A 27,414-nucleotide genomic window follows, 5' to 3' on the forward strand; every position below is an offset into this window, starting at 1 on the left:
GTAAATTATCGAGTAGAACAGAAGTGATATCTGGCGTTTCGCAAGGTAGTGTCATAGGCCCTGTGCTGATCCTGATTTACATAAATGATCTAGGCGATGATCTGAGCAGCCCCCTTAGATTGTTCGTAGATGACGCTGTAATTTACCGTCTAGTACAATCATCAGACGATCAGTTCCAATTACAAAATTATCTAGAGAGAATTTCTGTGACTCACAGATACAACCTGTAATGGAGTCCTAAGCACTTGCTCTCAGGCAGCTCCCTGACACCCTGCAGATTTGGCATGTCTGCTAGCAGGTGCTAGTGTATAGGTGTAGCCTGCCTGCAGGCGTCTACACCTCTACAACGGATTGTCTCTGTACAGGTACATTTTTTAAATACTCAAGAATTGCGGATGGGTATCAACGGGGGAGTTGGCGCGCTGGGGTTCTGATGTGGTCCCTTTGGCGTTTTATTCAACCGTGAGGCAGTGTCACCCCCACCCTTTCCCGTGATCACATAAAAGGAGGGCGCAAAGCAGGAGGGCTGAAAAAGCGATATCATCCTTTTGTGCTTCGAAACACGTTCAGATATCTTCGAATGGCTATGGACATAATTTTAGTCAAATTTGGTACCCATGTGACAGCATTAAGACACATCACATGAATTTCTGAGCTCTGGCTTTTTTTCGCATGTATCGACACATTACGTCGATGAGCCCTAGGGTGACGTCGCAGGACGCCACGATTTTGAATCGTTACAGTGGAAGGCTGTAGGTACTTTTAAGCTAATTTTCAGACCTCTACGTCCTAATTGGAAATAATTACGAAGTTTCTAAAAAGTGATCCTTCTATTCTGTTGTGCAGTAAGATAAAAAGAAAACTAGGAACCACGAAGGAATTATCCGAATGGGACGGAAACTGATAGATGTAATGTTCTTGCACAGACAAACAAATTATTACAATTTCAGAAAAATTGAATGACTTGCTCACAAGAAGGAACTTCTCAAGTTGAGCGGATCAATACAGTATTATCCACCTCTGACCATCATGAAATCAGTTATCAGCTTTAGTACCGATTAACTGAGTTGTTGGATGTCCTCCCGACAAATATCGTGCCAAATTCTGGCCAGCTGGAGCGTTAGATCTCAAAATTCCGAGCTAGTTGGAGGGTCCTGCCCACAATGCTCCAAATGTTCTCCACTGGGGAGAAATCCGATGTCCTTGCTGGCCGAGGTAAGGTTTAGCAAGCATGACGACATGCGGTAGAACCACTCACCGTGTGCGGGCGCGCATTATCTTGCTAAAATATAAGCCCAGAATTGCTTGGCATGAAGGGCAACAAAATAGGGCGTAGAATATCGTCAACGTATGAAGGTGCTAGAAATGTGCCGGGGATGACAACCAAAGGGATCCTGCAATGAAATGGCGTCCCAGACCATCATTCCGGTAGTCAGGCCGTACAGCGGGCGACACCGAGGCTGTTATCCCACTGCTGTCCAGGTCCTCTTCAGACACCTGTTGGCTGCCCCTGTTCGGAGCAGGACTTATATTGAATACATTTGTTCTCCAGTAACTGAGATTCAGGGCCGAAGACGTGTCCGGAGACGACCTGGGCAGGCGTGGGATACCAACCTGACTATCGCCACCATATGGTCTGACAGCAAGGACTGACGGTCTAGGGATCCACTTCACATAATAAGGGGACTCATTTAGTTGTAATCCGCAGCACAGTTACAGCAAAGTGGTAAGTCGACAAAATCCTCCAGCAATCCTCGTCTTCATCATAGAGCATACTTTTGAAACGAAAGGGATACTTGTTAATTATTATTAATCTATGGAAAATACCAAACGTTGTTTTCTATACAGAGTTCTAGAATTACTCTAGAGATGATCGGGTACTTGTAATGTGGAACATTTCGTTACCAGGCTTAATGACCATGTGGTACCCTGTGTGCCATAGTTGCATTTGGAGAGCAGACACCTAAGATAACAACTTGGACATGAATGCAATCTCTGCAGAATGGGCATAGCCTTGAAATAACCTGTTGTTCGAATTCGTTTACAGCCAAACAAAGGCACTATTGCACAGCTACTCATGTTCGCAGAGAATACGTAAAATATTATTAATTATGGATGTCTCTTCTTTCCCAAGCTGGCTTTCATCTTGTCACTTCACCCACACCTGTAACAAACCCAAGGTATTGCGTCTTATTTATTTTTGTTTTTTTTCCCTTTTGTTGGTCACCATATAAGTAATGTGTAATGAAGACGAAATCAATAAACACGAACAGGATCACGTTTAACTGTTCGCATAAGTAGTTCAGTTACGGGCAATACATGCTGCGTATAATATGACCATACTAAAGTCGGAAACAGCTATCGATGCCACAGACATTAGCGGGGGCTCGCTGCAGTCCACAGTGACGATGGGGCACTCCAGAAGACCACACTTCCCTCGCAGTCATGAAGTGCACTCACACTGAGGTCAATATAGTGTCGAGCATGCAAGAGCTCGTGCCAGTTCATGACTCCAATTACAGTAGATGATACGATAGTGGAGGAACGTGATAGTATTAAAATTTCTGATGAAATGTACTTTCGTAAATGTTGCACTCTGTACTAGAAGAGAACAGCTTGTTAATCTGTGTGGCTAATGGTGCTTTATAGCGAATGACAGTCGCAAATTGTCGAGCAAATTCGTGGCAAAGACATATGTTTAAGTGAAGTAAACCCTTTATTCATTTATATAATGAAGTGAACTAATATTTGGCTCAAATGGCTCTGAGAACCATTGAACTTAACATCTGGGGTCATCAGTCCCCCAGGACTTAGAACTACTTCAACCCAACTAACCTAAGGACATCACACAGATCCATGCCCGAGGCAGGATTCCAACCTGCGACCGTAGCGGTCGCGCGGTTCCTGACTGAAGCGCCTACAACCGCTCGGCCACCAGCGGCCGGCAACTAATATTTCACGTGTTCTGGTTTGATGCACCTTCTCCCAGAGCGATCAATGTACTCACAGTTGTGGCCGGACGGAAGTAATTTCCTCTGGTCGCAACATAACATGGGATGTTATGGTGCCACCTATTACTTGTGGAAGGAAGCAGAGAGGAAGACAACGTCAATCGTATTCTCTGCGTCTGTCTATTACAACTTTTCGTGTTGAGTTCCAAAAATTTTATCTGCATCGCATCACAGTATGACGCCTTGTAATGTACTTAAGTGCTTTTAACAATAACAGTGATGCTCTGGTTACAAAACATGGTATAACCTGATCAAGCACCTGAAAATGACCTGCAGCATCAGTCTCCTGTCTGGCTTCATGCGGCCTTCAACGGATTCCTCTGCTGGACTAACTAATTCCTCTCAGAATAGCACTTGCAACCTACGACCTCAGTTATTTGCTGGATGTAGGCAAATTGCTGCCATCCTTTACAGTTTCTACAACCTACAGCTCCCTCTACTAATTCGGTAATTATTCCGTGATATCTTAACAGATGTCTTGTCATGCTGTCCCTTCTTCTTGTCAGTGTTTTCCGTATGTTCCTTACATCGCAGATTCTCCGGAGACACTTCACATTCCTTATCTTGTCAGTCCACCCAATTCTCAAATGTATTCAGTAACACCACATTTCAGTTTCTTCTGTTCTGTTCCGGTTTTCCCACAGTCCAAGTCTCGCAAACATACAGTGCTGTGCTCCAAACGCACATTCTCAGAAACGTCTTCCCCAAATAAGGACCTACGTTTGATGCTAGTACACTACTGGCCATTAAAATTGCTACACCAAGAATAAATGCAGATGATAAACGGGTATTCATCGGACATATATATTATACTAGAACTGACATGTGATTACATTTTCACGCAGTTTGGGTGCATAGATCCTGAGAAATCAGTACCCATAACAACCACCTCTGGCCGTAATAACGGCCTTGATATGCTAGGGCATTGAGTCAGACAGAGCTTGGATGGCGTGTGCAGGTACAGCTGCCCATGTAGCTTCAACTCGATAACACAGTTCATCAAGAGTAGTGACTGGCGTATTGTGACGAGCCAGTTGCTCGGCCACCATTGACCAGACGTTTACAATTGGTGAGAGATCTGGAGAATGTGCTGGCCAATGCAGCAGTCGAACATTTTCTGAATCCAGAAAGGCCCGTACAGGATTTGCAACATGCGGTCGTGCATTGTCCTTCTGAAATCTAGGCTTTCGCAGGGATCGAATGAAGGGTAGAGCCATGGGTGGTAACACATCTGAAATGTAACGTCCACTGTTCAAAGTGCCGTCAATGCGAACAAGAGGTGACTGACACGTGTGACCAGTGACACCCCATACCATCACGCAGGGTGATACGCCCGTATGGCGATGACGAATACACGCTTCCAATGTGCGTTCACCGCGATGTCGCCAAAGACGGATGTGACCATCATGATACTGTAAACAGAACCTTGAATCCGAAAAAATGACGTTTTGCCATTCGTGCACCCAGGTTCGTCGTTGAGTACACCATCGCAGGCGCTCCTGTCTGTGATGCAGCGTCAAGATGATAGTCCATGCTGCTGCAAACGTCGTCGAACTGTTCGTGTAGGTGGTTGTTGTCTTGCAAACGTCCCTATCTGCTGACTCTGGGATCGAGACGTGGCTGCACGATCCATTACAGCCATGCGAATAAGATGCCTGTCATCTCGGCTGCTAGTAATACGAGGCCGTTGGGATCCAGCACGGCGTTCCGTATTACCCTCCTGAACCCACCGATCCCATATTCTGCTGACAGTCATTGGATCACGACCAACGCGAGGAGCAATGTCGCGATATGATAAACCGCAAACTCGATAGGCTACAACCCGACCTATATCAAAGTCGGAAACGTGATGGTACGCATGTCTCCTCCTTAGACGAGGTATCACAACAACGTTTCACCAGGCAACGCCGGTCAACTGCTGTTTGTGTATGAGAAATCGGTTGTAAACTTACTTCATGTCAGCACCTTGTGGATGTCGCCACCGGCGCCAACCTTGTGTGAATGCTTTGAAAAGCTAATCATTTGCATATCACAGCATCGTCTTCATGTCGGTTAAATTTCGCGTCTGTAGCACGTCATCTTCGTGCTGTAGCAATTCCAATGGCCAGTAATGTAGATTTCTTTTGGCCAAGAATGCACTTTCTGCCCGTGCTGTTCTGCATTTTGTGTCCTTCTTACTCCCACCGTCATGGTTTACTTTGCTGCCAAGGTAGCAGAGTTCCTTAGCTTCGTCTACTTTGTGATCTCAAACTGTGTAGTTCCTCGCTATTCTCATTTCTGATACTTTTCATTATCTTTGTCTTTCGTCGATTTGCACTCAAGGCATTTTCTGTACACATTAGAATGTTCAGTCCACTCCACAATTCCTGTAATTAGTCTGTTCTTTCTCTGGTGTACTGTAACAAAATTCACGATTCGTCGGTGAAGACGGTATGTTTTAATTTTTATGAATGTGATACGGTCATGGCGACGACACTGACAACAGTGGATCAATACCAGTTCCTGTTTTTGGAAGGAATAACATTTTTCCCAGCAAACTGGCCGTACGTTTAGCAGTATGCTGCAGAAATAATGAAGGAAGGGGGAGAGAAAGCTACAAAAATAATACGCGAACTATCCATTATTCATAACGGCCGGTGCAGGTCGTGTAGGAGCCAGACTGGGACCAATTACAGGTACCTGGCTCTTGTTGAAAGCGGAGAGAAATTTCGGACGGCAGAAATCCTCTTTCCTTTCCTCTCCTTTGCTTTCCTGCCGTGGCCCGTTTTCCCGGCGTGATTTATGGGCATTCCGCGGACTGCTCGCTACGGTATTAAGAGTTGCCGGCCGGCCGGCCAGCAGAGCTGGGGACGGCTAATTATTCGACCGAAGACGCACAAGAACAGGCGTCCCGTCAGCCATTAATATCCGGCTCTCGTGACTCCTGACTGGGCCCCACCTGCTGGACCGTCCTGTCAGACGAGATCAGAGAGAGAGAGACAGAAATTGAAAGAGAGAAGGTGGGAGATAGGTAGGGAGGGGAAGAGAGTACGAGTTGGGCAGCGAACTGCGGATCAGCGTACCGTCTGCTGAACGAACGCCCGCATTCGCTCGCAGCGCTGCGGCTGCTGCTGCCGCTCCTCTCTTTCAAGAATAATTGCCTTTCTGGACCAAAAACAAGCGCCGTCCACTCACTCTGAAATATAAACGAGCAGCCGCGGACTGCGGGATGTTTATTTTTCTGTAATTTACGAGCGCGCCGCAGTATTTGCGAATGTAGCGTTTACAGTTGTTTACTCCCAATCAGCGGCGGACGCAGGCGGCTGAAAGAGGCCCGTTGCTCTCGCTCCGGCTAACCGCGCGGTGAGCAGAAGCGGCGCAGCCGGCGTGTCTAATTATTAGGGAGGTAATGCGGTAGCGGCGTCGTGATTCCCACCGATGTGCCGGCATGAAATGGAAAACGCGCGCACGCTGCTTGTTTGCCAGTCGCCGGTTAATTTATTTGCGTTCTGAGATCGGTGTGCGCGCCAGCACGCGTAACCCGAAACACGGCCGGGCGATCGTCGGTAATTAACCACATCGGCTTCCTCTCCTCTTCGTAGTTGCTGGAGCGTTCCGGTCATGACACACCCGTCCCTCTTACGAACAGCAGCATGTCGTTATCAGAACTTTCTGTAAACTACTTTGCGGTAACTGCTATTGCAGTCTCATATACAGGGTGAAAAGTAACAAAATCGACAAACTGCATGGACGAATTCCTGACTGGAAATGGATGAAAGAAGGTCCTGTGAACATGTGTTACGAAATGCATCGTTGCCACTGTAGATGGCGCTGACGAATAAAAGGCCCTCTGACCACGTGTCGTGTATTCCTAGTGCGTTGCAGGCCGTAAGACTGACGCAGAGTGCTGTAAGCAAAAGAATGATTTCGTATTCATGTCGGGATCTAGTGTACGGCCAAGCACAAGGAAACGGTCGAGAATCGGCGCGGCTATACCAAAACAGGGACCTTCAGAGGCACCAACCACATCACACAACATTTCAGGCCCTTTTTGGCATTTGTGTGATAATGGATGCTTTAAGTCAGGATTTCCCAACAAAATTCTCTCGAGGACCCCCTCATCGAGCATGATTGGTACCTTGTCATAGCACAGTATCAAGTACCTAAAAAAGCCATGTTAAGAGTCCTTTTATACGTTTTCTATTTTCGGTAGTTCGAAAAAATATTGGCATATTTATTATTGAAAAAATATTGAGCTTAAAAGTTTTTCAATTTAGCGATGGTTGTTACTGTTAAATTTCTTTGTCTTCAATTCTGGGTGTTTAGTATAACAAATGCATTATCTTCCTCTTCATCTGTAGGCCTTTCTCGTTTTAACGAACCACTCTTTAACCAACGGTCCATTATTTAACTACGCGGACTGTAGATTCCCCAAAAAACAACGCTTTTCAAACACTGCTGTTTCAATACATAAAATTGAATATGTAAACAAAACGGTCTCTGAAAGCACTGGAAATAAATTAACAATGGCCGACTGTCGCCTCTGTAAAGTGACTGTCAGTTGTCAGCTGCCAAGACGCAGCGCGTGTAGTCTAACGGTACACAGCACAACTATTTGCATCAATCTAATTCTAGTTTTGCGCTAGAATGTGCTAGAGTCAGTTGGCTCTAGGAAGACGCTCGACGCAGAAGTTAGCGTTCGCTAAAGCTCTGCAGATGCAGGAAGCGGCCAAACCTAAAAATCTGTTACCATACGAAATATATTTAATATATTTTTTGTTCTCATTGCATCTTGCGGACCCCTCTGGCACAGTACTACGGTATATTGATAAGTTTCACTTATGGACCGTCTGACAGCAACTGAATAAAACACATGCCCTCTGGCATAGCTCGCGGACCCCTGGTGGTAAACGGACCACCTGATGGGAACCACTGCTTTAACTTATACGAAAGTGCAGGGAGGCTGGTCGGTTGATTTGGAGGAGGGGGCCAAACAGTGAGGCCATCGGTGCCATCGGATTAGCTTCAAATCGCTCTGAGCACTATGGGACTAAATATGTGAGGTCATCAGTCCCCTAGCACTTAGAACTACTTAAACCTGCCTATGGACATCACACACATCCATGCCCGAGGCAGGATTCCAACCTGCGACCGTAGCGGTCACGCGGCTCCAACCCCGCCGGGAATCGAACCCGGAAACCCGGGCGCGGGAAGCGAGAACGCTACTGCTACCGATGACTGGAACACAATAAATAGCGTAGCCGATATTGTATCGAACACTCTGCACGAAGAATAAAAGTGCCAAAACCCATATGGAAGGAGGCGTAGACAAATACAAACAACACAACAAACCACATGGGAGGACACAAACGCGACCACAGATTCCGAAACCGAAGAAGGAACACTGAGTGAACATGACTCACAAGGGATCAACATGTAAGGGACCAAAACCAACAATGTATGACACTGCATGCCAGAACACAGACACAAGCAACACAGCAATCATAAAACAGATAAATACCGGCACCACATACTGAGACTGTGGTAATAAGGTAATATCGCTTGGGAAGAGAAGGCTCGAAGAACTTTTGTTCCAAGGCTCTTCCTCCCCAATGGCATCCTGCATAGTGTTTGAAGTATACTGCACACAAGCTGTAATATATTGCTCGTCTTACTGTGTGCAGACAGAAGTATATTCTCTTCCCTACTCAGAGCTATAATCAATGAATTTCATATATCAGAAATGTGTTGAGTTATTTAAGGAATAATGCATTCAAGTAGCAATGAACTATATTCTATTTCAAATAACAAGTTACAAACATAAGTGTATTTCTCATGTGAAGCTAAAATTCACGTATTCCATGTATGAAGTGCTCAATCAGCATTTAACCCGTACAATCTGTGTAAACTTACATTAGCGCAAACCATTTCAGGTGAGAAAAGCTCGAGGTTGTACCAAGATATTCTCATCTGAAATAGATAGAAATAGGCCATTACTAACCGACATGCTACTTAGACTGTATTACTCATCCAAATACAGCATATAGCATATCACATCCCTCCACATATTACAAATTATTCTTAACCACGCTCATTGTGTTTATCTGTATTACAGTTCGCCGGGACCGAGGTCCCAACTTCCCGGACGTTATATAGGACGCGTAGGGCCTGTAGCTTGTCTACTAGATCACCGGACTTAAGCACCCTGGATTTCTACCTCTGCGGGCATCTGAAAAGCGTCGCTTATGCTGAACCAGTTCCTCATGTGCAGACCCTTCAACAGCGTGTTCTCGCCGCCTGTGACGCTATTCGGAGAGAGGCCAGCACGTGCGAAAGAGTGTCGCAACCCATGGTACGATATTGCATTGCATCCTATGGAGGCCACTATGAACAGCTGTTGCGATGTGGGTGGCATGCATCCCTCTACTGTCCTCCGGGATGATTTGATTGTCGTTCCGCACCCACCGTCCATAGCCGGACACATGTTCATAAGATACATTTTTCTCTATTTCCAATCAGCAATCCGTCCCTGCAGTTTGTCAATTTTGTTAATGTTGGTCCTGAATTTTTTTTAAATAAGGCAATGCCTTTGATTCTACTAGTGGTTCGTTCAGCTCTTCTGCAGATCATCAACAGCGTAGTTCCCTTTACTTCGTTCATATCTGTGTATGTAATAGCAAGATTCAATTTATTTTCATACACAGTATAACTTACATAGAAGAATCGAAGATTTCGCCACACAGGTCTATTCCTCACAACGAATCTCACGACCATCAAGGTGATAGGATAACTTCTGTGTTTAGCAACTGAACGTTTATTTTATTTTTAACATATGTGTTCCGTTTATTTGTAATAGTTATCGTCTTGGGGCTATAATTTAAAGTAAATTTACGGATTATTAAGTCAGTACTTCGAGGAATACAGATCTTTAAAAAGTGCAACACACAGTACTGATGCTCCACAATAATATTTATTTTATACTACATCCGATGTATTTTTCTTGTGAGAAACAGCAACCATATTGATATTTAAGATAATACTCATTTTCTGTTCCTCCTCAGTTGCACATTTTCAAATCTGCTACATGTATCGATCACTCGGGATCATCTTCACATCTAAGTAGTAGCGTCAGCAAATCATCTTGTCTACTCAGAACCATATATCAGTAGGGTCAGAGCGGTACTCTGATATGTGGTTCCCAAGCGGACAACACTGGTTGCTCCCCAACCTTTTAGATCTGAAGATGATCTTGAGTGATAGAATCATGTAGTATAAATAAAATTCACATATCTTTGGGAAAGCAGTCTTGGAATAGCTACGAACTCTCGGTGCTGTGTGAAATATTTGTTTAGTCCAGAGTTGTCCAAGGTTGACGTAGAAAGCCGAAGGCCAGTTTACGACGATCTATAAAATAAATGTTATAGTTGAACATCAGTCCCCGTTTCGCAGTTTTCACCAAAACGAAGTTAATTTATTACGCATGTTTTAACCGATCTGTAGTGTTTACTAAGAGTACACTTAAGTTATCAAACCATTTACAAACAAAAATATGGTTGTGATTTATTACTTACCTTCATTTTTCTGTTCTCTTCACACAGCCATTGCTAGCTGTGTTGCCACTGCAAGTATATCGTACAGATTTCCAGTTGATAGTGAGTCACATGGATACACTTCCAGATGCACACTGCAACTGCTGTGGGGTTGACCGATGGATCACGGGAGTTGAGAATGGTGATAGTTGCGTCGGGTGGGATGGAGGGAGTTTGTTGGCTGCTCTCAGTGAATGTGAATGTTCACCACTGCACACTTAATGATACAAACTTGCCACTTACACAGTTAGACATTACACATTAAAACGTAGCATACTAAATATTTTAAAGTGTAAAAGAAAATAAGGTGAAGCAACTATACCTATTTTTTAGAAGGTTTACGTAGCGATCGCTTTTTCTTACCTGACGGGGTAAAGTGACCAGTGCTGCAGCAACATGATCTCATATTTGTTGTACTGATCTCCGGACACATTTTCGAGCATCCTGATGCCCTACTATCTAAAATTTCACCAAGCAACTGCAGAGGAGGGTTTTGTGTAGGATTTTTGGCCAAATACAATAGAGCCGAAATGATTTGAAAAAATGCAAATTAATTAATTCAAACTCGTAGGATAGGGGAAGAATTACGAACGATAGCTTTCTATACAAAACGGTTTGGATGTCAATACAGGCTGTAGTGTATACGGATGTAACTCTTTTCAGGTAGACATGTTGGCCACTGTGCCCAACGAGTACTGTAGCTTTTTTTTCCGTTTGGACGCCATGACGTCATCAGTGGTGCACAGACGAAACTAAGAAAGCAAAGAAACGACAATGAACTATATTTCCAGACCAGAAGACGTTCTTTAAAGATTAATATTCTAAAAAAGTGTGACTCTACGTGTAAACGAGGTAACAAGAATAATATTTACCGCTTAATTAACATCAGGTGGATATAAATCCGAGAAGCTTGTACAAAAAATAACTGGCAACAATGGTGGAGTTTATTAGAACTAGTTCGACCACCTCTTGGCAGCAGGAGCACTATTTAGGACAAAAATATACAATGACCACTTCTATTTTTTATTTTCAGACAAGGTTTGGTAAGTATTTTATAGTAAGCTATGAATTGATGAAAATGTTGTTCTTCTGTTATGGTTTTTTGTGGTTGAGCATATACTGAAATTTATTTATGGCCGTCTGTATGAAATGTTCCCTTTTGTTATCATGGCATGAGGTCGCAGTGTCTCTTTTTATGCCAGTGTGGAAACCATATTTTTTTTATCATTTGCAGTTTCGTTGTATGTTCTTAACAATATTACAGTGGGTAGTTTGCAATAGCGTAGCACAATTAGCTACACGGTGTGAAACTTCCCAGCAGGTCAAAACTGTGTGCAGGACTGAGACTCGAATCAGTGACCTTCACATTTAGCGGACGAGTGAACTATCGGCTGAGCTGACTAACGCGACTCACGACTCTTCGTAGCAGCTTTATTTCCGCCAGGGCGAGTCTTGGATCGTGTGCTTGGATAGCTCAGTCGTTAGAGCACTTGCCCGCAAAGGTGAAAATTCCCAGTTTCCAGTCAAGGTCCAATTCCCAGTTTCCAGTCAAAGTCCGGCACAAAGTCTTGATCTACCAATAAGTTTCAGATCAGTGCATACTCTGCTGCTGAGTGAAAACTCATTCAGCAAATGAGGGTGTTCCATGTACGTTGTTACAGCCGTCTCCACGATTGAGTTTGTACCACTGCTTACGTAAGCTGGATCCTAAGCCGCGTGATGCTCCGACACGTTATTTGGAAACTGTTGGAAGTAGCCTTTCGGTTTGAAGGTCGGACCAAGCTGGAAGGACGGGCTTGCACAAGTGTCTGAGAAAGTGTTTGCTTTGTTTAGGACTTCAAACTGGTGTGTGTGTTATTTTAAAGTTTGAAACTGCACTAATATGGACACTGAAAAAAGTATAAAAAGACAGAGCTATCGTAGTCACGGATTTGTTTAGCGAGGAGTTTCTATATTATCATCATCAGAATATCTGGAAAAGTAACAAAACCTCGAATAGCACATAGGAAACAGAGTAATAATTGAAATAGTTATTATATAGATGTTACAAAAACTGGCTCAAAAATTGCAGAAAAGTACACACCAAACGTTAACAGGACCCACATGCGAGAAACATTGAGTCATGTAACCTAGACACATGACAAGATGACACTAGCTACGTAAGACGATCTGTGTCGCGTAAGTTCATAAACTAACCACTGGGTGCCATCAGTTGGGCAGCATAATCCGTGCATATTCACTTATTGGGCACTGATAATAGCAATTAGGAACACATAGTCTTGTAGGGCCTTAATAAGAAATACATTTTTTTTGTTTGTTGTAAAAACAAAGACAAGATAACATCATTAACAGAACGGGAGGTCTATAACTGAATGGTTTCATGGCCGTGCGGTGGGGGCAGATCCGTAGAGGGGAGCAGAAGGGAAGAGACTGAAGGACAGGGGTAACCATCAATCAATTGATATTGGTAAAAAGGCAAAATTCGCGTAATGATCCCTAAGAAACGTAGAAAACGGTTAACTTGGCGCTCACCGCAGGACCTTACATGCAAAAATTGTTTGTCTAAAAGAAACAACAGCTTCACATAACAAAACATATTACGATTAAAAATAGTGTTGGAGAGACGAAGACTGCCCAGAGGAAGGGGCAGCTAGGAAGGGTAGGTGGCGAGTCATTAAAAAAGTGAAAACATTTAAAATATATAAACTAAAATTAATGAACTAAGGAGTGTCATCTTGTCATGTGCCCAGCTTGCATGACTTCATTTTCTCGCATTTAGGCCCTGTGAACATTTGGTATGTACTCTTTTGTAACTTGTGTGCTAGTTTGTGAAACACTTTTGTAATAACTTTCTCAATCAGCAATCTGCTCCATTGTTCTATTTGAGGTTATGCTACTTTTTCAAATTATTTGATGATGATTATATCGAAACACGTATTTCAACCAATCAGACACCAAAAAATCTATGGCGTCTTTATAATTTTTGCAGTGTCCACATCAGCACTGTTTGAGTATTTAAAAATACGAAAAAGGGTGCATACGTCTTATATGACATCATTTTACCATTACTGGGGTACCTTCTGCTCACAGGACTGTGCAAAAACCGAAACTGAAACGTTAGGAACTATCACATTAACGTAATAAGCCGTTTACTGTCTTAGAAAACATGGTTGGATCTCAGTGTCAGCTCGTACATGTGGACACCATTGGCAAGTATGTACGAGATTGGGGTTGCTATTCTCTGTGAGAGGTACAACTACCAAAGTGCTTTAGCATTGTTCATGTATAGCATACATACCAGCAGTAGTATTATACCAGCCGTAGTAGGATACCAGCGGTAGGAGGATACCAGCAGCAGTAGAACAAATAAGAGTCGTGAACAGCATCAGATCTTGAGTAATCATTGTGAACGGCATGGAGATGTTGTGTACTTCTTTATACAGGACGATCAGCACCTGACAGGCTTAGAAATGGATCTCATGTTTGATCTAAAATTGAAAGGTTAGTAATAGTGACCCTGTGATGTCCTGTGTAGGATTCTGAGTCATACACATCGTTAAGGTCCTGGTCGACCAAGTCTAAGCACACCAGGGGAGGATCGCCATATTTCGCACCAATCTTATCTTAACCCATTCACATCTGCACATGCCATCCGAGAAGAAAGTAACTACCTCCCAGCCACAATGTGTGTCATCCTGCACCATAGACTGGAGATTGCCAGTAGTCAGACATTACCATCCTATGTGTAGGTTTTGTTAACGGCACAGCACAAAAGGCTGCGTTTGGGAATGTAGTGGCTATCAGGAGAGAGGTCCCAGCATTCTCATGTCCTACCTGTTGTGTGATAGTACCGTAGGGTAATCATTCAACCGGGCAATGCATAAGTCTCTATGAACCGTCAGAGCAATTTACTCCCGTAGCCAGCGAGATTCCATCTGTCGCCAACAGGGCATGTGCAGGACCAGTTGGACATCAATTCAGTCCCAGTACCACTATGCAGGATATCAAGGATAAGTTACGTCCGCCTGCTTAGCCGGGTGGTAGTGTGCTTGCCTCCCATGCACTGGCTCGGGTTCGTTTCCCGGTTGGGTTGGAGATTTTCTCTACTCAGGGACTGGCTGTGGTGTTGTCCTCATCATAATTTCATCCTCATCGCCAGCCGCAAGTCGTCCAATGTGGCGCCAACTGAAATAAGACTTGCACTTGGCGGCTGAACCCTACTGGGCAACCTGTGTTCGAGCAACAGAATATTCAAGCCCCTAAGAATGTAAATAAACAGTATCAAATATTATTCAATTTTGTTAAAAGTCTATATACAGGCCTTTGTTATTAAAAGGAAGGTTGTCTATAAATCTCAGCTATCTAGCTGAGATACTTTCAGATTTAGAGACAGTTAACTAAAACACCAAAAACCGACACTTATAAGATTAAAATCAGTCAGGATTCATAGCAATTTATCTTTTGGTATCATTTGGAATTGTTACCGAAGTTCACTAAATGACAGAACAATTTATTTAAATTTTTTATAATTAAAAACGTTCACTATTTTTCATTTTTGTAACATAGAATTCAGAAAGGATTAATATTTATTTAGTAACAATTTGTTTTGGTTGTGTGAATAAATGAGAGTGTGTTAAAGTCTATATGTGAGACATACGTAAAGGTTCAATATCATCTGATGTTAAACATTACGTAACTGTGTCATGGGAAAGTGTGAAGTAAGCAGTTGCAATGAAAGCTGTAATTTCCCTACCTTGCTGATGACGTATGACCAAGGATACTTGCTTTTGTAAGAAGGCACCCACAATAGCCATTTAGAGAATAATGCTTTTCTGAAATCATTTCAAGATTAGTTTTCATTTCGTTTGGTTTTGTCAATCATTTTATTAAGATTTCCGTGACGAAGTGACGTAAATGCATCTGTGGATATTGACTGGCTTAGGACAGTTTTGGCGCGAGAAAGAACTCAAAGGATTGTTTTGATTGGCTGATCATTTTGAACAACCAATGAGAGTTATAGGCCCTGGAAGGGACGGCAGGGGCTGAGTCGTTGGCTAGCTATCGGATGTAGAGGTCATGTTGAACGTATCCGTCTACGTCATGAGTAAAATGAAGAAGTTACTGGTATTTCGCGTCCGGATGATATTGCCGTGAAAGCAGTTGCATTTACGGAGAGATTGAGGAAATTTGAGCTTTGTGAAGTATTTATTTGAAAAGGTAAACGCATGTGAACTTTCGGCCTTTGTAGAATTCATCGTGGCATGTTTCATATTGATCTATGGAATAGTTGGCGAGCAGTTTCTTTATTAGAAATCCACTAAAAAAAGCCCGAATGTGAAACTTACATATTGTAGCAGAGCATCGACTGTAGATCACGTAATAATTCGGGCCAGACTTAAGTATATTTCTGGCTGCCTTGCGTGTACACTGGGTTGTATGAACTGTGCGCTGAGCACATTGATATTAGTAGTATAATTAGTTCGGGCTGATGACTAATTCTTTAATTTTAAGCCTAAAGAAACAAAGAACTAATTGTGGAATTTTGACACTTTTTCTAAAAGAATGAGGCAATCGCCCTCCACCCGAAAATTGTTGCAGGATATTACAGGATAGCTTGCTACCAAGAGCTTAGGCGGACTTTGCAAACGTAAGCATTCACGATGTTTTTTCTTCAAGGCCGCTTTTAACATCGTCTGAACAGTATCTACGTATGAAGAGAATCGGGTTGGTGACCAGATGCCGTACTGAGGTACGTGTTTCAGAAAAAACTTGATTACATTTTTATGGAGAATCCGAATCTGCAATAAAAATGGGGGTTTCCAATTAAGATTTAAAAGTTGCCCCCCACCCAACCCAAGGGGGTGGGGTCTGGGGGTCACGTGTAGTATGATTTGATGTCCTCCTTTGAGCTTACGAACTTGTCTTACCCACTATTTTTATCCTATGTATAGTTTTCGAGATAAACTCACCCGAAACTTCAGATAGACCACCCTGTATGTTTAGAAGTTGGCTGCCCGATAGACGGCATTAATAACTCTGAAAGCGCTGTGCGCACTCTGTAAGTGACTCTCTGTGTCTGGTCGTACTCGCAGTTGGGAGTGAAAAGCCAGCAGAGATGGCAGTTGTAAGTTAACAGTCAGCAGTGATGGAAGTTAGTGGAGAATAGCCAGCGGTGGTGGAAGTTGGAAGTTTATAGTTGGCAGTAATGGAGGTTGGAGGTCTGAAGTGTTAGCGCGAGCGGACGGTCTGGATGTGTCCATCGTGGAGATGTAATATTGTTGACAATTATATAATTTTTGGAACTGGATGTCACGGACGATTTTATAATTTTTCGAACTGGTTGTCACACTATCAAGTTAAAATCTGCTAAATAAATTGCTTGCCCTACAACAAAATCATTCCTTTCCTAACCACATGCATATTGGTAGTTAGAGGCTACAGTAGTCAGAATCTTTTATTTAGCTGGCTGTATCGGTGCTTGCTGTATCGCTGTAGCTCGTGTCTTGAAGATTATCTGTGAGGTAAGTGTCTTATGAAAAGTATGGCCATTCTTTTGTGATAAGTACGTTACGTAGGTTTCAGTAGGCAGTGAAAGTAAGATTGAAAATGTGGGCGAGAAAAGGAAAGACCAAATCAGAAAATGTGGTTTCCGATTAGTTACTCACCTGATTCAGCTACAAACATAAAGGACATGAAATTTACTATAGGCGATGGTAGGCATAATTTTAACAGTTGCACTTCTCTTTTGCTTCCCACATCCGGTTCTCTCAAATAACTACAGCAATGGAAATTCAGTAAGAGGATATAATGAACAGTGGATATGACATACTGTAACGCTACTCAGAAAGTTACACACCAGATGCCAAACGTGTGATATTTTCACCACAACATATTTCGAACTGCGTTATGCCTAGTTGTAGACTAAAGGCATCACCTATCACCTACCAAAGATGATAATTTACTGCAACGCAGGTGTCTTGTGTGTGAGTGTGTGCTTGAAGCTACGGGCTCTCAACGGCGAGGTTATCAGCGCCTATACACAAAAATACATGGTTCTAATGGCTCTGAGCACTATGGGGCTTAACATCTGTGGTCATCAGTCCCCTAGACTTAGAACTTCTTGAACCTAACGAGCCATAGGACATCATACACATCCATGTCCGAGGCAGGATTCGAACCTGCGACCATAGGGGTAGCGCGTTTCCGGACTGAAGTGCACGTACACACAACTAACAACAATGCTATTGGCTTATCATGAAACCTTTGCACATTACATTTCAAATTCTAATAATTGCACCCAAGCTACACCGTGTGCACCAATTTAGAATGATCAGTAGAAAATATTAAACCTAACGCCGATGTTTCTAATAAGTCGGTGGCTACTTGCCAAGGAGGAATTCGCTAAAAAGGACTGAGAAATGCGTCTCGGACCCTTAAATCATTTGACTCGCTGATGCATTCCTTTCTACTTCCTCTAAATCTAGCAAAACCCACCTCTTGTCATCAAATTGCGATACCCTGATGCTATCTGCGATGTTACACAACGAATACCGCTAATTGTTGACGTGGTTCACAACCGCCGATACTCCATTTTCTTTATTATTATGATCTTTAAACCTCACTTTTTCTTGTTTCGCTTTTGTTGATATTCATCCAATATCCTTCTATATCTGTTCATTCTGTTCAACTGCGGAGAACACAAGTTTGTAGCACAAATTGATTGAAACAAGGGATTACTTGGTACAACACGTTCTGAGACATCAAGGGTTTACCAATTTAGCCGGCCGAAGTGGCCGTGCGGTTAACGGCGCTGCAGTCTGGAACCGCAAGACCGCTACGGTCGCAGGTTCGAATCCTGCCTCGGGCATGGATGTTTGTGATGTCCTCAGGTTAGTTAGGTTTAACTAGTTCTAAGTTCTAGGGGACTAATGACCTCAGCAGTTGAGTCCCATAGTGCTCAGAGCCATTTGAACCATTTTTTTTTACCAATTTAATATTTTGGTATTGGTAAGAAGTGTGTGTAGCGGTGGTGGAGTTGGGGGGAGGGGGGGGGGGGGGAAGGTAGAACCTTTACAGGATGACTAAGAGTTAGACACAGTGAGGAGATTCAGAAGCATATAGGCTGCAGTCTTCCAGAGATGCCGCGTCTTGTGCAGGACAGAGTAACACGGAGGAATGCATCCAACCAGTCTTCAGACTGAAAGTCACAACACCAACAAATCTTACTTTAAAGTTGCTTACCGTTTGCTCCGCGTAATTCGTTTCAAAACCCTGACACTTTATTTCTATTCCCGCTTTCCCCATCTAGTTCTCAACTGTGTCAGTTATATGGTCAATCCTCTGCTATAGTTTCTTGTCCGCCTTGAAAGCAAACTTTACCACTTTGTTATTAAATAACCTTGCTAATTTACACGATATAATTCCCCAATAAGTCATGACTGTATTTCTGCTGGTTTCTATCGTTTTCATTGTTTCTTTGCCCTATTTCTCTATCCGTCCTATACATTAAACGTCTGTCAAAACCATTTTCTATCGCTGTTTGCATAATGTTTTACATTTATTCATTCCTTTTCTCATGAATGAGTGGAATGGAATTAGCCCTGTGCACAGCATCTTTGAAGAATGCCAATTTCGTTTATGGAGGTGGCTTGAGGTCCTATCCTTTACTGTATCTGTGAACAAGCATTTCCTAAATATTCCCATCTCAAGCTTATCATCCTTACTCTCGATCCTTAAATCGAGATAATTAATAACTTCCTGTTGCTCATGCTCTGCTGTAAATACTATCTTCTTATGCACTGTGTTAAGGTCACTCGCTGATTCACATGCTACTTCCTCATATAATTGCTTCGCTACAAGTAGATCACCAACATATCTTCTGCACAGACGCAATCCTGAAGATGTCCGCCATCTTCCCTGATAATGCACAACCCACTGTCAAACCTATTCCTCAACATAAAACTTACAGTAAACTCAAAAAGTTGAACGGTAAGAGACAATTTAATAATGTAAATTCATCTGTTTCAATATTACATATTAGTTGTTTTCCATAATGCCTTTCCTTTTCTCAATTGGTACAGAAGAATATATCTCATAAAATAATTACATCTTGTGAAGTCAACCATGGCATCCTCCTTTCATTTACACTCTTGTATCAGTTGCCCCAGTTCCCTGCCATTCTTAACTAAAAGAATGTCTTTTTAACCATACCATTCTCTAAGCACCTCCGGAGTGGCCGAGGGGTTCTAGGCGCTTCAGTCCGGAACCGCGCGACCGCTAGCGGTCGCAGGTTCGTATCCAGCCTCGGACATGTATGTGCGTGATGTCCTTAGGTTAGGTAGGTTTAAGTAGTTCTAAGTGTTAGGGGACTGATGACCTCAGAGGTTAAGTCCCATAGTGCTCAGAGCCATTTGAAGCATTTTTCTAAGCACCTCACATAACCTTTTTAATTAAGGTTTATAATTTATATAAAAAACAGCTACCAGCCACATGTGTGGTTTAAAAAGGTTTATTATCTTCAGACCATGACCGGTTTCGGATTTTTCTTTACAAATACATCTTCAGATGGCAGATTACAAGCATTCTTTGTTGAACCTAGGTTTGTTTATGTTATTCGTTTGCTGCAGAGCTGTGTAGTTCTGCCTGACGAAATATTCGTGCGTTTATGTTTTCGAACGCAAGCTTAATACACTTTTCAATATGCACTATGTGAGTGCTATTCCAGTCAATGGACGTCACTTTCAACCTCAAAAATGGTTCAAATGGCTCTGAGCACTATGGGACTCAACTGCTGTGGTCATTAGTCCCCTAGAACTTAGAACTACTTAAACCTAACTAACCTAAGGACATCACACACATCCATGCCCGAGGCAGGATTCGAACCTGCGACCGTAGCAGCCGCACGGTTCCGGACTGCGCGCCTAGAACCGCGAGACCATTTCAACCTCATCATCTTAATTACACACGCAGCACACACGAATAACGTTTACAAAACGTGGCCCAGCTTCACATTACAAACGAGAACAATATTTGCAAAGAGCTAATACAGTCATAACGATGTTAACTTACAGATGCTGTATAATCGATATGGGTACAGTAAAATATCTCTTTGCTATTGTATGAAATCAATCTAAAACGGAATAATGAAATTACGTACCAATAAGATTACAAACATTATATGTAGTACAGAATTATTGTGTGTTACTAATTAGTTGTTACAATAGTAGGAGATAAATTCTAATATATGACATGATATGCAATGCACATGTTTTCATTATGCAAATTTTCAATGACATATAAACAGTTTTTGGGACCTGTATACTAAATGTTTTTGATGGAATATTGGGCATAAGTTATTTTAAAAAAGTAAAAGCTTCTTCAATGTTATTTAAGAAGGGGGTGTTAACTGACTCTGTCTGTTCATTCAAAATGAGATCAGGGAACCTGTTTTTATGTGTATGAATCTCAATCTCCTCTAGGAGATTCAATGTGAAACCTTTGTTTTTGAGGTGTAATATCTGCAGGTTGTTTTCTATATTCTCAACTGTATGATTGTTTTCTGCAAGATGGGTGGCAAAAGCAGATTTACTTAGGTTTTTCAGACGTAGGGCATCAATGTGTTCCTTGAATCTTGTTTCAAGAGCTCTACCTGTTTGGCCAATGTAGAATTTAGGACAGTTGTTACACTTGAGTTTATAAATTCCAGATCTTTTATGGGGTATGCTATTGTGTGGGAGTGAGTGTATGACTCTTTGTTGGAGTTTGTTATTGGTAGAGAAACTAATTTTGACATTCTTCTTCTTGAATTTTAATTAATTTTGCTCCAGACCCACTTCTCTCCGTGATAATGGGCCTATCTGGTCCGCCTTCTTTGTGTGTCCTTATAGTACAATAGATGTCTGAAGCTTCAGGGCTCATTACTGTGTGTCTTTGGTTATTTTTCAGTGAACAAAAGCAGTTTTTTAAAGGTTTTTTAAGCCTTGATTGAATCTTACTAGTTTTTCTTTCCTATTGTGCTGACAGTTGGTTGACTAAATATTTCTTTTAATCGTACTTCAGTCTATAATATTAGATTCAGTGCGCTTTTCCATAAGTATAATAAATGCAAAAGACACACGTAACAGAAACTTTAGACGTCAGTAATATATTCTCCTATTCTCCTTCACTATACAGGGTTCGTCCATTGATAGTGACCGGGCCAAATATCTCAAGAAATAAGCGTCAAACGAAACTTGTCTAGCTTGAAGGGGGAAACCAGATGGCGCTATGGTTGTCCCGCTAGATGGCACTCCCATAGATCAAACGGATATCAACTAAGTTTTTTTAAAAAATAGGAACCCCCATTTTTTATTACAAATTCGTGTAGTACTTAAATAAATATGAACATTTTAGTTGGACCACTTTTTAGCTTTGTAATAGATGGTGCTGTAATAGTCATAAACATATGGCTCATAATTTTAGACGAACAGTTTGTAACAGGTAGGTTTTTTAAATTCAGATAGAGAACGTTGGTACGTTTGAACATTTTATTTCTGTTGTTCCAATGTGATACATGTACCTTTGAGAACTTTTAATTTCTGGGAACGCATGCTGTTACAGCGTGATTACCTGTAAATACCACATTAATGCAATAAATGCTCAAAATGATGTCCGTCAATCTCAATGCATTTGCCAATACGTGTAACGACATTCCTCTCAACAGCGAGTAAATCGCCTTCCGTAATTTTCGCACATGCACTGACAATGTTCTGACGCATGTGTCAGGCGTTGTCGGTGGATCACGATAGCAAATATCCTTCAACTTTCCCCACAGAAAGAAATCCAGGGACGTCAGACCCGGTGAACGTGCGGGCCATGGTATGGTGCTTCGACGACCAATCCACATGTCATGAAATATGCTGTTCAATACCGCTCAACCGACAATTCATGTTGTAAGTACATCGCCATTCTGTCATGCAGTGAAACATCTTGTAGTAACATCGGTAGAACATTACATAGGAAATCAGCATACATTGCACCATTTAGATTGCCATCGATAAAATGGGGGCCAATTATCCTTCCTCCCCCTGCAACCGTGGACTGTGCGGCTGGTCCCGGCGGAGGTGCGAGTCCTCCCTCGGACATGTGTGTGTGTGTGTGTGTGTGTGTTTGTCCTTAGGATAATTTAGGTTAAGTAGTGTATAGGCTAAGGGACTGATGACCTTAGCAGTTAAGTCCCACAAGAATTCACACACCTTTGAACACCTTTGAACCTATCCTTCCTCCCATAATATCGCACCATACATTAACCCGCCAAGGTCGCTGATGTTCCACTTGTCGCAGCCATCGTGAATTTTCCGTTGCCCAGTAGTGCATATTAAGCCGGTTTACGTTATCGGTGAATGACACCTCGTCGCTAAATAGAACATGTGCAAAAAATCTGTCACCGTCCCGTAATTTCTCTTGTGCCCAGTCGTCACCATGCAACTCCTGGTGCGTAGAAATGTCGTACGGGTGCAATCGATGTTGATGTAACATTCTCAACACCGACGTTTTTGAGATTCCTGATTATCGCGCAGTTTGTCTGCTACTGATGTGCGGATTAGCCGCGACAGCAGCTAAAACACCTTCTTAGGCATCATCATTTGTTGCAGGTCGTGTTCACGTTTCACATGTGGCTGAACCTGTTTCCTTAAATAACGTAAGTATCCGGCGAACGGTCCGGACACTTGGATGATGTCGTCCTGGATAGCGAGCAGCAGATAGCACACGTCCGTTGCGCGTTTTGATCACAATAGCCATACATCAACAAGATATCGACCTTTCCCGCAATTGGTAAACGGTCTATTTTAAGACGGATAATGTATCACGAACAAATACCGTCCACACTAGCGGAACGTTGTGTGATGTCATGTACTTATACGTTTGTGACTATTACAGCGCCATCTATCGCAAAGCGCTACAACGCACACCCAACAGCTGAGTGCCGCAAGGCCCCCACCGGCCCGCATTGTAGGCAAGCACACTTCCTCCGGCAGTGCCCTAACCTTCAATCCCCTCCCTCCTACAATACCTGCGATCTCCCCCATCCCACCTACTCCCAAAAGTGTAAAGCCCGACCCCCTCCAACCACTCCTGAACTCACCGTCCCTGTCCGTCCTCTGGACGCCCCCACCCCTCCTGGCAATCCCCTTCTTAGCCCCCCCATCCCCCCACCATGGAGGACATCATCAGGTTCCTCACCACTGTCCTGCAAAACGTCCACCCTTACCAGCATCCTCACACCCTCCAACACGTCTCCCTCGCCGCCCGTTCCATCTTCCACTTAAAAATGTATGCCACCTACTCCCACTACCAGGCCCATTTCATCTTCTCCCGTCTCAACACCCTCATCTAAATCCCTGTCATGGCGCGACAGAACCGTATCCTGCTCAACAACATCTGTTCCCTTCCTGCCAACAAGAACCTTTTCGTGCACACCCTTGCAACCCACTGCGTGGATGCCTTCCTCCTCAATGAAACCTTCCTCCAACCCCACCACACCATCCAAACTTCGCCCTACCTTCTTCACCGCTCCGATAATCCCCTCCCGATTGCGTGTGACAGAGCTGCCATTGGTCACCACCGCCAGATCCCAGTTCGGCTCCAACCACTCCTTCCCTACTCCACTGAACACCTGATCCTTAGTCTCTTCTACCCCAGCTTTACCGTCACCTGCGCCAAAATCTATGTCTGCCCTAACGCCCCTATTCCTTTCAACTTCCTCTCCCACATTAATCGTACCTTCTCCTCCTATGTGATCGCTGCCGACCTCAACATCCATAGTCGTTCTGCCACTCAGTTATGGCAGTGGCATCGGGTCCTCTCCAACCTACAAGACGACCTCGTTCCCATTCCCCAGCACCCCCACCCCAAATCCAACTCCACTCCTGATGTCAGCCACTCCTCCCCCAACCTCCTTGGCCGCATAGCGGTGGATGTCTGGGATCCCATTGGTAGCGACCATCTCCCTGTCCTCCTCACCATTTCAGACGGTCGTCGCCCCCACCCCGACCCTCGTAATGACGCTCCCCCAAAGTATGTCCATGACTATTCCTGTGCCGACCGGAATCCCTACCGGGATACCCTCTCCACCCAGGTTGAAGGCCACCCCTTCACCTACCACCACCCTGACGATGTAACCCATGCTGCCTCCTTTCTCCAGCAGACCTTGTCTGAGGCAGTGGAGGTCCACGTCCCCACTGTCGCCATCCACCCCCACCGTCCTACCTTACACCGACGGGCCATCCTCCTCCTCCATGAATCCCGCTGTCTCTATAGTGCCTTCCGCCACATGCGTGACCCAGACACACTATGACGCAACCGGCAACTCCAGAGACACATCCGACACTTGCTCACAGCTATGAAACGCCGGGACTGGCGAAAGACATGCACCCGTTTAAATGCTACCCTACCTGTAAACTCGTCCAAGTCCTGGTCAGCCTTCTGCCACCTTATCGGAAGGAAACCCTCCCCCTACTATCCTCTTCTCCATGATGATCACCCCTTTGCTGACACTCATAGTAAGACCAATCACTTTGCCTCCTACCTATCCGATGTCTTTTCCATCGCCGACGATCCACAGTTCGATTACTCGCTCTTCCCGGATGTCTGCGATCGCACTGACACCTCTGTCCCTCCCCTCGCACCTGGTTTCCGGTACTTGGACAACATTACACACACGGATCTCATTGCCCCTATCACTACACAAGATCTCATTGCTACACTCTGCACAAAATGTAACACCGCTCCTGGTCACGATCGTGTCACGTACCGCCACCTTCGTGAAGCTCCTATCTCTTTCCTCTCCACCCTGGTCAGGCTCTACGATGTAGTCCTGTCCACCGGCTATCACCCCGACCTGTGGATAACGTCCCGTATCCTGATGATCCTTAAACCCGGTAAACCGCCGTCCGCCATCTCCTCCTTCCGTCCCATCAGCATTACCTTGGTCTTCAGGAAGTTCCTGGAATCCATCCTCACCCAACGCATCCACCAGCATCTCCACCAGCACCGCCTCCTTCCCGTTACCCAGTGTGGCTTTTGGCCGTCCTGCTCCTCTGATGACCTTCTCCTCCACCTCACTCATCTCCTTTCCCAACAGCATAATTCCCGTCGCTCCACAATCTTCCTCTCCCTGGACATCGAACGTGCCTATAACCATGTATGGCATTCTGGTCTCCTCTTCAAGCTCCAAACCTTCGCCCTTCCCATTAACTATGTCCATCTGATAGGCTCCTTTCTCTCCCACTGTCCTTTCTACATCAACATCCATAACACAGATTCCTACACCTTTTTTCCCTCCGCCGGTGTTCCCCAAGGCTCCGTCCTCTCCCCCCTTCTGTAACTGCCCGTCCATCTTCTCCAGTTTGCCGATGACACCGCCTTCCTTGCCCTCGCCCCACCCTGCTGCGTTCACAACACCTTCTCCAATCCCATCTTGACTGGTTCACCGCTTGGTGCAACCACTGGTTGCTCAAGGTCAATTCCTCCAAAACTCAGGCGATCATTGTAGGCAAAACCAGCCCTTCCTTCCGCCTCCTTGATTTCTATCTCACCATCTATGGCCGTCCTATCGCCCTCACTCCCACCCTTAAGTACCTTGGCGTTACCCTCGACCGTCGCCTCTCCTGGACCCCCCTTCTCTGGACAAACCAAGCCAAGGTACACTCCTGACTCTGTCTTCTCAAGCTCCTTTCTGGCCTTACGTGGGGTCTGGACCCCTCCACCATCCTCCACTCCTATAAATCCCTCATCCGCCCTATCCTCTGTTACGCCCATCCTGCCTGGATCTCCGTCCCCCCTATCTTTTACAAGTCCCTTCAGATCCTTGAACGCCATGCTCTCCACCTCGCCTATCGCATCCATCTCCCCTTCCCCACATGGATCCTGTATGACCTCATTCCATTCCCCCACCTCCTCCTTTTCCTTGAAAGGATACGGATCCTGTGCCCCTCCTGTAAACTCGATCCTCCTAATCCGCTTGTCTCCCCAATCATCTCCCTCCCCCACCTGCTGCCGCCCCTGTATTCCCACGTCACATCCCACCCGGTCTCCATCTCTCCACCCTCCTTACCCTCTCCCAAGGTGGCTTCAGCCAGCTCCCCCTCCCTGCTGATGTCCTCCTCCCCTCCATCTACCCCTCCAATCAACTTTGATCCTCCCACTTCCTGTGTCTTTTCCTTTGGGCATCCTCCCTCCCTTCTCTCTCCTTTCCCCCCCATCCCCCCTTCCTCCACCCCTCTTCCCCCAGGCTTCCCATCCACCTTCCTCCCTCCTCCCTATCTCCCTTGCCCATGGCATCTCTGCTCCCCCCCTCCCTCTCGCACCCCCCCTCCTCCTCTCTCGGCAGGTCCCCAGACTCGTACACGCTCAGTGGACATTGGCGCGCTGGAGATCATCGCCTTCAGTGTCTAGTGTGTGTGTGCCTTCGTTTTGTGTTTAGTGTTATTTCGCCGTCACGCCACCACTGTGCACCTGTGCCGTCGCCGTTGTCCGTATTTTGTGCGCCGTGTCCACAGGTTTTAGTATTTTTTCTCGTCCAGCGTGAACGGCTTCATGTTTATTGTTTTTCGTGTCTACAGTTTTTGCTCGCCATTATTATTGTCTTATCTGTACCACCTTTATGTCATATTTCTTGTATCACTCGTGGCTGAAGAGCAGCGTATTATGCTGCTGACAGCCCACCTTTGTATAAGGTGATTAAAATAACAATAAAAAAAGGAAGGAAAGGACGCATGATCAGGTGAATAAGGTGGGTTCGGAATGACTTACCAATCCAACTCGTGTATAGGGTTTTCTGTCAACCTAGGAGAATG

The sequence above is a fragment of the Schistocerca serialis genome, chromosome 8 (genome assembly GCF_023864345.2).
Source record: "Schistocerca serialis cubense isolate TAMUIC-IGC-003099 chromosome 8, iqSchSeri2.2, whole genome shotgun sequence".
NCBI classification, from domain to species: domain Eukaryota; kingdom Metazoa; phylum Arthropoda; class Insecta; order Orthoptera; family Acrididae; genus Schistocerca; species Schistocerca serialis.